This window comes from Gobio gobio (assembly GCF_949357685.1).
Source record: "Gobio gobio genome assembly, chromosome: 6".
NCBI classification, from domain to species: domain Eukaryota; kingdom Metazoa; phylum Chordata; class Actinopteri; order Cypriniformes; family Gobionidae; genus Gobio; species Gobio gobio.
The window spans coordinates 25,422,378-25,424,474 of record NC_137102.1 but is presented as its reverse complement, the minus strand read 5'-3'; positions in this window follow the sequence as shown (position 1 = coordinate 25,424,474).

The window sequence follows — 2,097 nt, the reverse complement described above, 5'->3', positions numbered from 1 at the left end:
TATTTCAGTGTTGGTTTGTAGAGTAGAGTGACCGATACTTAATATATGTATCTTTTAGTTACAAGTTTCCCAAAGGTACTTTATGGAAATATTGTCTCAGGCCCTTCTCCTGGGTCTTATTGGATTTTTACAACACAAATTTAAATGCTGCATTGTTCCAACTGTATTTTGAGCATAATAATAGATTTTTTTTTACGACACAACATACGGTAAGTAAAAAAAAAAAAAAATAATACAAAAGGATCCGTACATACCATTCAAGGCTCCAAGATTTTTTTTTTTTTTTTTTAAGGATTTAATAATTTTTAATATCTAAATTCACTGAAAAAAATTATATGGTCAAAAAGTTGACATGTTTTTACATTGCTTTAACTCATCAAAATAAGTTAAGCAATTTGCAGCTTTCTTTTTTATAAGTTATACAAGATTTTTAAAGTCAGTTTCATGTAATTTAAGTTGAAATTACTTAAACATCAAGTTGATTGTACTTGAATTAAGGCAGCATTTTTTACAGTGTTGTAAGTAGTAAAGGCATTTCTAATGTTACAAAATATTTAACAGGGTTTCTGCAGATTTTATGAAGGTACATTTAAGACTTCTTTTTAAAACCAAGTAAAGAAAATTGAAGGAATAGATTCAAGGGAACACTATACACTACACTGTTCTTCCTCAGTATTTGTCTTCTTTTCCAGTGCAAGAAAAATGGAGATACAAAATTACATAAAATATGAAGTCTTTTTTCTGTGTAATTGATCAAAATGAAGCGCGTTTGATTAAAACAAAAACAAATATCTGCCAATGGGCTCAGAATATATACTGAGCATTTCTCCTTTGCCGAGATAATCCATCCACCTCACAAGTGTGGCATATCAAGATGCTGATTAGACAGCATGATTATTGCACATGATTATTTTATACTTGCATCTCTGTGAATGTAAAAGGATTTAAAGATGTTTAGATATTTGTATTGGAAAACAGGACAAAAATACTGAAGATAATTGTTTTTGCAATGTATGCAACATTTAATGTCATGATATAATTTTCAAGACCCCCTGTGGTTAAAATCAAGTTTGTAATGTTGTTTATATGTATATGTGGTGGCCAATGATTTTTAATAGACTTTCAGACAAACCATGTGCTAATTCATAAGTCGATTCCATTTTTAAAACTGCAGATGAAACAAAGATAGTCTTAAAAACGTGGTTTAAAAATCGACTGTTTCTCTGACGTCACAAACTACCTTACCATCACTATGCTGAGAAGCAGAGTCGTCTCAAGATCCCAGTCTATTTTTCTGTTGATATGAAAAATCTGGTACTTTTAGCAATATAGCGGGTGAATTATGTATATTACGATGTTATGATGAAATATGTCTTTCTCAGCTTTTCTAAGGATGCTGATTTTTAGAAGGCAGCTGTCTGACTCTGAGAAGGCTAACAGGAACATGGTTTGTGTAACATTAGCAACACATTATTGGATCTCTGAGCTGGTGTGATTGTGTGGAGGCGGGGCTAATTTGCATAATTATGGATCAAGTATGTTAAATGAAGCAAGGGTGTAGAGTTACATTCAAGCTATTTTAAGGCATGAAAAAAATCATAAGAAAAATACATCATCTTGGTGATCAAAGGTGAGTTTTAAGGGATAAAATGAACTACAGGGGGACTTTAAGACGTTCTGCATGACTTTAGACCTTTTAAAGCACTTCATTTGTGTGAAGGCAAATGAAGACTTTTAAAGATCTGCAGAAACCCCATTTTAGATTCAAATAGATGCTGACCCTAAACCTTTGAAAGGTGGTGTAAATGCAAGACCAATAATTGTTTCTGAACTTTGAGGAATTTACCTTGAAATGGTCTCGTTTAGAAGAAAAGGTATACAATCTTTTGAGGGTTCCCATCATGGGAACATTTCATGGATTTAGTGAAGTAATTTTTTTTTATTTTGATTAAATTGTATGAATGAAAACCCTAATAAAAACTATCACAAAATTCAAATAACCTGTTAAACACGCGTTGTGCAATCATTTAAGACGTTCTCCTTATTGAACATTTTTGACAAATTAAATCAAGATCCCCATTTAACTTTTTTTTTTTT